Below are 13,073 nucleotides of genomic sequence, written 5' to 3'. Positions count from 1 at the left end.
CTAAGCAGTGCTGTGTCACCATCAATAATACACCATATTAATGCAAGGTACAATTACAGCTGGGCTCCGCCACGTTTTATTTTAACAGAGGAAATAAAATATGCAGAGCTAGCTGAGTTGGTTGAAATTCAGTTGCTACTTTAAGAGAATTTCATACAAGAATAATTGAAGATGAAATAGGTTATTAAAGCTGTCGTCATTGCTTCAGTGCCATATTCTCTCTGCTGTAACTCAGATTTGAAGAGGGGTTGTTTAGGCAACAACTCAGAGCACTAACTATACGATCACGGCCGGTCACTTGGGTGATTTGTTATAAATGTGAAAACAGCTATGCAGGTTTAATGCAAGGAACTCTTTACTCAGTGTTTGGCATGGGTCCTAAATCAAGGAGGGGTAGTCTGCCAGTCACTGCATTCCTCACCTGCATGGGAAACTTCCCAAACTGGAAGTTATCAGAAACATTGGAGACAATACTGAATCCACCAGAGACAGCTGGGACAGGTCCTGGTCATTGCCATACAGAAAAGAACGGATTTATTTCAGTTCAGTTCAAATCAATAAGGTGAAGAAAAAACAGAGACTGCATCTTATGTGTTTTCTATTCTATTCTAGTAGTTTTAGAATCCAATAACTACACAAACAATCATGGCAGTGAGGTGTGGAGGGCCAGGAGTGACCAAATGAATTAATTAAATATGCCATTAATTATTGAATTAAATGTTTCATTTTTTAATTAAATGCCCATTCACTTCACTAGTGTTTGTAGTTGTTGTTGAGAAATGCCCACTGAAAGAATGGCCACCAGGGCAAGTGCCTGTAATCAGATTACACTAACACGTTACTTGTAACGCATTACTGCCCATCTCTGTTGAGAACAAATAATGTAAATGAATAATAATGTTCAAATTGTTCGTTAAAACTCTGCATATCTCAGAAAAACTAAAAAAAATTCAGCTTTCTTCACTCACTTCTTTACAATGCAGCCATTACAATCTTCTTTGATTGGTCGCTGCAGGATTGCCATTCTTCTCATGTTTAGTTTTTTCCTATCAGTGTTTGAATTCCTTGAAATAAATTTTTCAAAGTCACTTTTTGCTTTCACTAGCTTGTTTTTAGTGTCTCACTTTTGGATCTTCTGAACTCACTCTGATTAAAGTTGTCATTGTACTGATGTTATTCATGTGCAGCTGACTTCACAGCTGTGTGTATTATTTTTTGCTTTTTTGCAACTTTTTGTAATATCTAAATGTTTAACCTGTTCAATAATATTATTACTATTCAATGATTATTATATATGATTATCACTCTGCTACATGTATAAATCTGTTAAATCACAGCGACACAAGCATGTCTTCATGCACACACACAGTTTCTACTCCCATTCATTCAGGTTTATATTTACACCTTTTAAAGGAAGAATGGACAGCCATCACTTTAAGGAAAAACAAAGAGAGAGAGAGAGAGTATGAGTTCAGGGCAGGTCAGTTTTTATAGAAATGCATAGATGTGTGTTGTACTTCCATTTGGCTTATTACTTTCTAATGCAGGGAAAAGACATTGGCAAAGAAACACCTACTACATGAATAGTTTGATTTTAAGTTGCTCTTCTGAGTCCTCTCTATTGACTCTGACATCCTGCTATTAACAGTTTCATGGTATTGCTTTTTTTGCTTTAAAAAAAAAAAAACCCTCACAGGGTGGTAGAATATGTCTGCGGTGCAGAGGTCCTTGGATCGCCTTTGTTGACAGCAATGAAGGCAGTGAAAGAACTGCTCACTCATGATTGGACACTGAGCTGCACCACCTTCTCCTTCACTCCATCTTGCTGTCCTCTGAGCTCTCTCTCCTTCATCTTCAGGGAACGAATCAGAGTGCGAGCACCCAACCTGTGGACTGTTAATCTGCAGACAAGGAAGAAAACATTTACAGTTCTAATGTTTCCTACTTTTGCTACATTAGTACATCACTGACTTTTCTGTTTTTCACTCCACTCTATCCTTTTCAGAGGTGGAGGCTAATCCACCACTTGGTTAAGACTCACAATGATAACATGATTGAAGATAGCGGTCTACAGAGGATTAAAATCAAAATCAAATGTGAAAACTTGCTTCAGAGTTGAAATATGCCATTAACTCTGTTATCAAAATTAGAGCTTTCACAATATAAACGATGCAGGTATAACAAACCTTACTTGATATTACTGACACACACCTGAACTAGTTCGTCCTCTCTTCAGCTGCACTCAGTTAATTCAACTCAAAAATGTCAAATTCCAGCCATTTCCACTTCCTACTGGTGTCCTCAGGGACCTCTACCATTTCTTATCTGGCTACTTCCAACTGGTCATCTCTCCTACACATTTAATATCAATTTTCTCTGTTATGTTGATGACACCAAACTCTACCCGTCTTTAATGTGAAATGTTTATGTGGGAAATAAACAAGTCAGCGGAGGTAGATGATGGTTTTACCATTGTTGTTTCTAATGAACAGACACATGAAAACAATCGCCTGCCCATCCCAAGTATGGTTATTTTAATTATAAGATAAAGTAAGAACCATCAGAAGATAAGACAGACACTACACATGCTTTGGCACCTCGTCAACAGTTTCTTCCTCCCCTTGAAAGTTGGCACCAGTACACATCCTCATTCCTAAGGCGTTCTCTCACTGCCCAAGATTGAGTTAAACAACCTGCTTAAAAAGTCCACCGCCCTCTCTCCTACACACCTCCATACCTCCACAGGTATGTCGTTTGGACCAAGCACCTCTCCACTCTTCATAGTTGCCCTTTTTTCATCCTTACTAATTCTCTGCATATTGTGATTTACTGTCACGGCCAAGGGGATGAGCCGTGTGGAGAAAATCAATCAGGATCCACACGCAGGCACTCGCTGAGATGTGAAGGTGGTTTATTGTAAAGTAAAGCACAAGGTGAAAAAATGGCAAAACGGAACTAAAGATAATCTAAACTGGGAAAAACTAAACTACTAAACAGCAAACATGAAGGAAGGTGAGCAGAGGCATAAGAAGGTGGATGGCAGGGAAAGCACACAGAGAATAAACAGGAGACTGAACAGCAACTAGCACATGAATAGACACGACTTAAATACACACAGAAGAACACAGGGAGATTACACACAGGTGGGGAACACAGCTGGAAGTAATTGACAAGACGAGACAGGGGAAGCAAAACTGAATTCACTCACATGAGACACGGACCTTCACAATAAAACAGGAAACAAGAAACAATTCACAAGGCCTTAAACTAAACCTGCAGTAAACACGAGACACAAAACCTAAGAACAAAACCCTTAACCACAATAAACTGAAACAGACTAAATAATAATCATCATCATCATCATCAAAGCCCGACAAGAGATCAAGAACATAACCCAAAATACAAAATCAAACCACAACATAAGAAACTCAAAATGTTGGGTCAAAATGACCCAGAACCGTGACATTTACTGCCTTTCCTCCATTTGTAATGTCTCTCATTTTTTTTTCAGTATTCCTTCCATCTTCTGAGCACACTCTCTTCAGTTGGTAGTATATTCCCATTTCTTAATCACTCTAATCAATACAAATTCTTTCCTCTTTCCTTAGTTTACAGACTCACATAAACCTCACTATAACCGTTTTCCTTTGCCACCTCTATCTTTCCTGTACAATTAGGAAATGACTTCACTGAGATGTGTTTAAGACTGAAGATAAATAGAATCAGGAAACTGTTTTCTGTAAATAGTCTCATTTTCCTCACAATCTGCTACCATCTGAAACTCAGCATATGTAAGGACATGATCAACAAAACAAACCCGTCTTTATTAAACTCTGTTGTACCCAGTGTCCTCTGCAGGTCTGAGACTGAAGTGCAGCTGGTTCTCAGAGCGATGACCTGCCAGGCTCTACTTCAGCATCACACAGCCCTCTGCTGCCTCTGAGCTCTGACACAGAATTACAGTGTTAGAAGTCACGTTAATCACTGTCATCAAATACCTAAACAACAACATGAGAGGCTGCTGCTCCTACCTGTCCAGTGAGCTGGGCATAAATCAGTGACCTCTGACCCTGGATGTCAGGTTTATATTGTTGATTGTCATTTATGCTTAGAAATCATATATGCTTAGAGGTGTATAATTGATTGTGTAGTGATAGGATGTGTGATCCTTAGGAGTCGCAAAGACTTCGTGTGCATTCCAGAGTGTTCTGGCATGCACACTCACAATCTTAAGGTCATGGGAAGAGGTCGTATCTTTTCTTGCTGATATATGACACATACCCCCCCTTGAACACACAGTTAGGTCTCTATTCAGTCCAGGACCCTGGGCCTAAGCAAACGACCCGAACGACTGAACCTGGGAGGGAGAGAACAGGCAGAGGAAGGCCCATCCTGTGAACGAGGCTGGTGAAGGCGAGCAGGAAAGGCAGAAGGAGGCTCAAACGTTGGTGGTCCGGGGGTAGTCCTGCGGGGGAAACCAGAGTCTGTCAACCCCATTGAAGGAGGGCGGCCACGACGAGGGGCCTGGGCCGGCACTACATTACTGTCCGGAAGAACATGTGCAGGCTTAAGTCTGTCAACACACACAGTCTCCCTTCGACCCCCAAAATCCAAAACGAAATGTTTCTGGCCCGGTTCGACAACCCTGAATGGGCCGTCATACAGCGGCCGCAGCGGTGTCTTGTGGGCATTGTGCCTGACAAAAACAAACTTAGCAGTCTCTAAAGTCTTTGGAACAAAAGTGTCAGGCACGCAATGGTGCACAGGACCAGGAACCCGAAGCGAGCGCAAAAGTGGGTTGAGCGATAGTACTGATGGATCGAAACAGGGGGGAGGGTTCTCAGGCAAGAATTCTCCAGGCACGCGGAGGGGCTGACCAAACACTAGCTCAGCTGGGGAAGCGCCGAGATCCTCCTTAACCGCACAGCGCAGCCCAAGCAAAACCCACGGGAGGCGGTCAACCCAATTGCCATCTTGTAAGGAGGCACGAAAAGCAGCCTTAAGCGACCGGTGGAACCGTTCACACATCCCATTAGCTTGCGGGTTGTATGCGGTTGTGCGGTGGACTTTAGCCCCCAGTCCATCAGCCATGGCCGACCAAAGCTCGGAAATGAACTGGGGGCCTCTGTCTGACGTAATGTCCGCGGGCGGGCCGAAACGCGAGACCCAGGTTGACAAAAATGCCCTGGCCACCACTGCTGCAGTAGTGGATGCCAGGGGGACTGCCTCCGGCCACCTGGTGGTCCGGTCAACAACTGTCAAAAGGTGCGTAAAACCTTGTGACGGCGGCAGAGGACCCACCAGATCGACATGCACATGATCGAAACGTTTGCCGGGTATAAAGAACTGCTCCAGAGGCGCCTTGATGTGTTTAAGGGGGGGTATGTGTGGCGGACCACCAGATGGCTCCACTCACACCCAAGTTGAAGGGAAGAGCTGGGTGGAGATTTTGGCGCTTACTGTATCTTAAGTTCTGAGAGACAGTGTGTGAATAAACAGTTGGAGTGAGACACAGGGACCTCTCGTGTCGTTATTTCTTACCTCCACAGTATAGCAAACACATCTATATCTGTTTTACTCTAAGTGCCTTTTGTTTAGATGAACTGCTGGACTTCCAGACCAGCAGGTTTAGGGAAGTCGTTTATAGGGTCACACACTGACACCCCCCCCCCCCCCCCCCCCCCCCACACGCACAGACAAGGTGCTCTTTGTGTGTGTGTATTCGTCATATGTTAATGAAACTGTATATTCATGTAACCTTAATAAAAGAGCAGTGTTATGGGGGAGCAGACAAGGGCAACTGGGGTCAAGCGAAGGAACGGCGTTTGTCCAGTTGGTCTTCCTCGTATACGAGAATCATAAAGAGCTCTGCTTGGTCTTCAATGCTTTTTGCTGTGTAGTTCAATTGTCTTGAACGTTCCAGCGAATAGGTTTAAGCTACAAACCTATCACTGGAAAAGTGTTGTGATTGGTGGACAGTGACAGACACTTTCTTTGGTAAATCCCATGTGACTGAAATGTCGACCACAGCTGGCTGCAGAGCAAATCGCAGCGACTGCATCACCTGAATATTAATGAAAAACTCTCCAAATATACACAAACAGCTGGAACAGACATTTTACTCACTGCAGGTCTGATCTCAAATATGTATCTGCTGCTGCTGTAATGTTTAACTTGACCTGTAATTGTATTCAATGTCTTACTTTTGGTTGCATCCTGTCAGTCCCTGTGATGAACTGAGCGTGACCTTCTCCTTCCTTGGCCATCCCATTGATGAGAGCAGAGCTGGCCCCTTCCCCAATCCCAAAAGAGAAACACCTGCAATACAACAGTTTTCACAGAGGACATGTTGGACATTCTAGAAACTGTGTAGATATAGTTGTGTTTTTCTGGTTTGTGAGAATACAACAGCTGTTTTTAAAATACACAGGTTTGGTACACAGCACAAGTCATCATCATTTACTTGTTTTTCCTGCGAGAACCTGAGTTCTTCTTCACCAGATCGATCACTTCTTTGGTGTTCCCCACCTCTGCTGGCTGTAAATATGTTTGAGGGGCTCCAGGATCTCTGTTCCTCCAAGATCAACCTCCATCTGCTCAGCTTTCTTCAGAGCCTCCTCCATGGTCTTCTCACCATACTCTACACTCTTACTGCCATGACAAACACACAAATTAGATCAAACATAACCTGGAGTTTTGCAGAATCATCCAAAGGCAACATGTTGTCTAACAGCGGAAAGATATCTTATCACAGCTGGACTGTCCATCGGGCATACCGAGCATTTGTTTTTTTTTTTTGTTTGTTTTTGTAACGGTATAAACAATTAAAGGTGGTGGATTGGCCAATTGGCCATGATCGACTCTGGGCTGGACCAATTACAGCCGAGGAAGTTGGATGCACCCTCCCTCTTGCTTGGGCAACAGCTCTGAAAGCAATCTCATCACAGACAAACAGAAACAAAATGGTATGAGGGGCCGTACAAGCCAAAATTCATTCTTTCACTCTCACATACATATATTCTTCTTTCACATACATATACTTTCACTCTCACATAGTTTTATATTTAGATATTTTTATTCTCATATTTACACATATTTAACACACACATTGCAATATTGTGCTCTCTTATACATGTATTTTAATGTACATATTTACAAATTTTCACTCTAACACACATGCATTTTCATTTATGCATTCCTACATTTTGCTCTCATTTACATGCATTCAATATGCATTTAATCTCACAAATAATATATGTATGTAAGAAGAGAATGCATGCATGTCTGAAGAAAATATATGTATGCAAGAGAATAATGTGTGTGAATGAAAGAGTATAGTGGAAACAGAAGGAGTTTAATGGAAACGGAAGGCTGGGTGTCTGTACTGCTGTGATTGGCTGAGAAGCACGCGCGGGTCATTTTCAAGTGTCTGACAGCATGGAGGGGGGAGAAGAAACTCGAGTTCTTCAGCAAGCTATCGGGGTGTTAAGAAATATTTTATCATCTCCTGAAACGGTCACATCGTTGTCCTCGTCACTTGATCGAGATGAGACGGGCTCAACTGCACCCAGTGTTACCCACAGCACGGTGGAAAGTGAGATGAGGGAACTTTTTAGACCAGCACACACCCGGGTAGCTTCAACGAGCCAAGTAGCAGATCACAGACTTGGATGCAAAAATATTTGATTGGCTGTTCTGGTCTCCAATCAGCTCAAAATGACGAAATCCAATATACCAGAATCCATTTCGTCCAAAACTCAAACGAGGCAGTGGTGGAGGAACACAGAGTGGCGGAGTTTGAAATATTACTCTTTCTGGGTCACAAAATAAACTTTTAAGTTATTTTTCATGCGAGAATGGTGCTGTGTAAACTTCAAATACCTGCTCGATTCATCAAGACATCACATATTTCCATAAGTGCTCTAATGTTTTCGGAGATGCCTGTTACCCACCAGCTGACCGCATGGCTGTACTGGCCATTGGGCATACCGGGCATTTGCCTGGTGGGCCGATGGTGATTTTTCATTTTTATGTTTGTTTGTTTTTGTAACAGTATAAACAATGAAAGGTGGTGGATTAGCCAACTGGTCATGATCAACTCTGGGCTGGACCAATTACAATACATCCGTATTGAGGGGAAAAGGAACGCGATTAGTCCCGGACTTCAGCTAGAATGAAAAAAAAAAGACAAAGCTGGAGTTATTCTGTCTTTACGTTGCACAGCTGCCTCTTCTCCCCTCATTCTCTCTCCCTCCCTCTCCTGTTGCTACTTCAATCATGTAACCGATCAATGATCAGCTGATCGTCTCTCTTGTTTGTTTATCTCCCACTTTGCGCCAGAAACAGGAAACCAGCGGATGTTGCGCTAAACAACAACAGCACGTTCAAGCTTGATCAGCTGTTGTTAGAATTTATTTAAAATTAATTTCTAGTATCAGTTGATGTTTGCTGGAGCCACAGCTGTAAAAGCTGCTGCTCATGGTATCGGTTTGGAAACATGAAGGTGATACAAATCATGCATATATACCAACAAGACAGTGTACATCACTGTCACAACAGCGTTTGTTTTAGTTCAAAGGCTTTATGGTTTTTCCTATAATACCTGGTGGTGTAGTTGGTGATTTTTTGTCAGTTGAGCTTTATATATTATGTTTAACCCGAGTGACCACCCGGTCAGCTGGTGGGTAACAGGCATCTCCGAAAACGTTAGAGCACTTATGGAAATATGTGATGTCTTGATGAATCAAGCAGATATTTAAAGTTTCACTTTCCACCGTGCTGTGGGTAACACTGGGTGCAGTTGGGCTCAACTGTCTCATCTCGATCAAGTGACGAGGACAACGATGTGACCGTTTCAGGAGATGATAAAATATTTCTTAACACCCCGATAGCTTGCTGAAGAACTCGAGTTTCTTCTCCCCCCTCCATGCTGTCAGACACTTGAAAATGACCCGCGCGTGCTTCTCAGCCAATCACAGCAGTACAGACACCCAGCCTTCCGTTTCCATTAAACTCCTTCCATTTCCACTATACTCTTTCATTCACACACATTATTCTCTTGCATACATATGTTTTCTTCAGACATGCATGCATTCTCTTCTTACATACATATATTATTTGTGAGATTAAATGCATATTGAATGCATGTAAATGAGAGCAAAATGTAGGAATGCATAAATGAAAATGCATGTGTGTTAGAGTGAAAATTTGTAAATATGTACATTAAAATACATGTATAAGAGAGCACAATATTGCAATGTGTGTGTTAAATATGTGTAAATATGAGAATAAAAATATCTAAATATAAAAACTAAAATAATACTATGTGAGAGTGAAAGTATATGTATGTGAAAGAAGAATATATGTATGTGAGAGTGACAATACGTGTGTCTGACAGAAGAATATATGTATGTGAGAGTGAAAGTATATGTGTGTGAAAGAAGAATGTATGTGTGTGAGAGTGAAAGAATGAATTTTGGCTTGTACGGCCCCTCATAAAATGGTATTGAGGTGAAAAGGAACGCAGTTTGTCCTGTACTTCAGCTAGAATTAAAAAAAGACATAAAGCTGGAGTTATTCTGTCTTTATGCTGCGCAGCTACGTGTTCTTCTCTCATTCTCTCCCCCTCCCTCTCCTGTTGCGACTCCAATCATGAAACTGATCAATGATCAGCTGATCGGCTTTTCTGTTGCAAGTCCCGTCTCTTTGTTTATCACCCACTTTGCACCAGAAATTGGAAATCAGCTGATGTCACACCAAACAACAGCAGCACGTTTAAGCTTGATAAGCTGTTGATAAAATAACACAAAATCCAGCCATATAATATTTTTTTTTTTTTAAAAAAGGTCCACAAATACTGTTGACTTTTATAACTTATGGATGGTATAATGAACCATATCGGTATAATGATGAAAACCTAAAATTCATTTTTAGTGCCTATTCCTTAATTTAAAAAAACAACAACAAAAAAACCCCGAAACCTTATAAGGGGATATAAAATTTAATGTCAGCGAGAGTTAGTGAGTGTTAAGTAATTATAATCCTCTTTATGATCTAACTTTTGGAAAAATAAGGCAAACTCCACATAACATTTTCTTACTTAGTTAAAAACCATTAAATGATATAAAATCATGACGAGAGGGAGAGTCTGTGTTTGCACACTGCATCAACTTTTTCACAAAAAGTTTATAATCTGACAAATACAGTCCTGTCAAAACTAAACACACCAGTCCCACCATTTAAGAGCTAAGTAAGCTTAGTAAGCCCAAATCCTCACCTTTTCTACATGACATTTTTATGAATGTGTTTGTGCTGATATGTTGGGGTTGTTTTTCTCCAAGTGTGATGCTATGCATTATGGTCAAATATCTCCAGTTTTGGGTTTGTTTGTTTGTCAGAAGGGCATCGTTCTAGAAGTCTTGCGATTGGTTCAGGTACAACTTTGAAAACATAAGCTATGCTGCCAATTTCTTTTTGAGACAGGAAGTTTTCTCCTGCAACCCCTACAAAAGAAGCCACACTTGTTCAGTTTTATTCTGATACCTTGAAATCTAACATTTGATATGCTAGCTGAGGCCTGTAGAGTCTGAGATACAGCTTTTGGGCTTTTTGCAATTTCTCTGAGGATGCACTACTTAAGTTTTTCACTGGACTGAAACATTTCTTTTTCACACCTTTTTATATTTGACAATCACAATGTGATGAGAAGTTTCCTCTTTTTCTTGCGGAAAATCAACTTGAAACTTGACCTAATTATCTTTTAGATTTTTCTCACTGTCTGTGTTTTCCTGTATGTGGTAACAGTTGCATATCTGGTTCTGCATTCAGGCCTTACAGCAACTGGCAAAAACAGGAAGATCATTATTTCTGGTCCAAGTATTCTGAAGTTGTCCTACCCTGAGGTTGGTATCGAGGGTTGAGCACAGCAGGCAGACAGAACCTCAGACCATCATCAGCCTGCACAGCCAGCTCAGTGACGTACTCCAACCTGATGGAGGCGCTCTCTCCTGGAGGCAGACTGCCCACACTCAGAGAGAATATATCTGGACTCTCATCACTCTCCTCCAATAGGAAGGCCTGCTGACCGGAGCTCAGAGCATCATCATACTCCTCACGAGCCTGAAGCACAGGTGACACATGTCAGTGACATTCACTGTGTTTATTTTGAATCTCACTTATAATCAGGTTATATTTACTGTCCAGCTCACCTTCTGTTTCTCCTTCAGCTCAGCTACAATCTGTGTCTGTCCAATCTGAGCACTGAAATGACAGACAGCAGCATCTCCAGGCAGAGGGAAGACAAAAACAGCCTCTAATGGTTTGTCCTCCTTGTTCTCATAGTTCAGAGTGGAGACCACTGTAGCCACGTGGTCCCTCACCTCCAGCTCCACCTCAATGCTCTTCAGAGGAACTGACAGAGAAATATTTGTATAATAAATACAGAAACCATATAGCAGGATACTACAGTAACTGAGATATTGAGACAGCCCATCACTTTTTATGTTTTGATGCTTTCTGTTGTCATGCCATAAAGTTAAAATACTTTGATTTAAAAACCAAATATTGTAGGATTAGATGTGTGAAAGTATAATATGGTTTAGTTTATCACAGTAAAATTGTAAATCTAATTTTGTAAAATAATTGTAAAAAATTTAAAGTCAACTCAATTTTTTTCCCCTTTAACCTGATTGTCCCCACTTTTTGGAGAAAAACGGAAGACATAGAAAAGATACAGAGAAAGACGGACACTCTTTCTCGAATTAAGGAAATTCTGAGACCAGTAGAAGCGTTTAAAAAACAGATCCGTGACCAGATTTTCAATGGTCACTCGGAATCCGGGTGCAGTGGACCAAGTGTGGCTGTTGACAGCCTTTAGAGAAACACTTTTAGAGGTGGAGCAGGTGCAGCAGCGACTCGTTACTTCACCTCAGGAATTCAACCCGGCATCTTCATTGAGCTCTGAAGGAAGTTCAATAACACCTCGAGACAGTCGCACTCCTGAGGAGCTCAGCCCTTAGTTAATAGCCCCTCTCCTCCTCCCCCCTTTGCTCCATGTCCTCCATCATCTTCTCCACCTCACAGGAGAAGTCAGATTCAGGTAAATGGTTAAGTAAGACTTATTATGATGAATTGAAAACTTGTATGTTAATTAAATAAACACACTTAGAGACATACATGGTTTGCTCTCCCCTTTAAAGTGTACTTTAGTCTTGTTCATTTTCAGCTGCAAACAACAGAAATGTGAGTGATAAATATTTCATGATCTAATCTGTGCAGACAAAGAAGTCGCCGCTGGTTTCAGCCTGGTGAGAGCCCAACATAATGGTTAGGGCATTGGAGCAAACATGTAAAAAATTTGTGGATACCTTCCTGCCCCAAACCTTTGCAGCTCGTCGGCGGTTTCTTCCTTCCCGAGCTCCAGCTCCAGAAAATAGGAAACCTCGAAGGGTTGTTAGACACCCTCCACAGGTGGACTTTAAAGGGCTTATCGTAGCGTACCTGCTGTCAATTGACGAAAAGTTAGGGGAGGAGCTTCAGCCAGTCTCTGATTTTTCAGAGACGCTCCGTCTGAGCCTCAGCCTGCTGAGTCAGGACGACTGGTAAAATGATTTTCTACTGTTAGCATTAATTATTTTCAATTTAATGTGAGGATATGAGTTTTAAAACTATTTGATGTTCCCACAGGAAGAAAAAGATAGAGGGGCTATGATACATCTTGGCGCTGCATCACCAAGAGGAGTTGGAGTTAAACCTCAGTACAGTTTGCTTGGGGGTGACACAAGAGGTATACCAGCTGTTTTTTTCTCTACATCTGTGTTTATGCCACCCTCTTCTGTCCATGTTTGCAAGCGTGCCCTGTCTCATGCATCTTTGTAACAAGTTTGATTTCTAACTGCTGAAATTTCCTCTGATTCTTTAGATTAAAAACAATCCTGTGCGGCACTGGACACCGTGGTATATTTGTGTGTACACCTCGAAGAGAGGATGGACAGAGAGGCTGAATGGATCTGTGAGAGTTTACTCCAGGTGTTTGCAAGGGCAAATGCCAATGTGTTCATTCAGCAGCATGCCGA

At 41.7% G+C, this 13,073-nt stretch overlaps 1 pseudogene; it reads right to left on the bottom strand.

The window, feature by feature from the left end:
• Positions 1-355: 355 nt before the first annotated feature.
• LOC134641630 (von Willebrand factor A domain-containing protein 5A-like) lies at positions 356-11,946 on the bottom strand (annotated as a pseudogene).
• Positions 11,947-13,073: the final 1,127 nt, after the last annotated feature.

The sequence above is a fragment of the Pelmatolapia mariae genome, linkage group LG14, assembly GCF_036321145.2.
Source record: "Pelmatolapia mariae isolate MD_Pm_ZW linkage group LG14, Pm_UMD_F_2, whole genome shotgun sequence".
Classification (NCBI taxonomy): domain Eukaryota; kingdom Metazoa; phylum Chordata; class Actinopteri; order Cichliformes; family Cichlidae; genus Pelmatolapia; species Pelmatolapia mariae.
This window is presented reverse-complemented; position numbering and strand designations above follow the sequence as displayed.